Here is a 534-nt window from a genome sequence, read left to right as displayed (position 1 = left end):
ATATTCTTCTTAGTAAAGTATCTCAACAATGGAAGAAAAATTATCCAATGTACTCAATACTACTATGAAACCAACATATAATTACCTACACATTCATATGAATGATAAAACATAACTATAGTTCAGAAAGAAGAGGGAAGAGGAGGTAAAGGGGAGGGGAGAGAGGATGCTGGAAGGTGGGAGGGTATTTGGTGGGACCTCACCTAGTGTGCATAATACAAAAGTACATTTCAAAACTATTAGGAATAGAGTATAAATGTCTTACCACAACAAATAAGCAAGCAAGGTGATGGTTACATTAATCAGTTTGATGTAACATTCCACAATGTTTATCAATTCAGCACATTGTATCCCATAAATACATTAATGTACACAGTCATGATTTAATAAAGAAAAAAAAAAGAGCCAACAGCCCTATATATCACTGGGCAAGAGACATGAATAGAAGCTTTTCTAAAGAAGACAAATGAATGGCTAAAAAACATATGAAAAAATGTTCATTGTCCCTAATCATTAGAGAAATGCAAAACAAAA

Source organism: Otolemur garnettii, unplaced genomic scaffold, assembly GCF_000181295.1.
Source record: "Otolemur garnettii isolate 467f Iridium unplaced genomic scaffold, OtoGar3 scaffold00016, whole genome shotgun sequence".
NCBI classification, from domain to species: domain Eukaryota; kingdom Metazoa; phylum Chordata; class Mammalia; order Primates; family Galagidae; genus Otolemur; species Otolemur garnettii.
Note: the sequence above shows the minus strand (reverse complement) of the source record.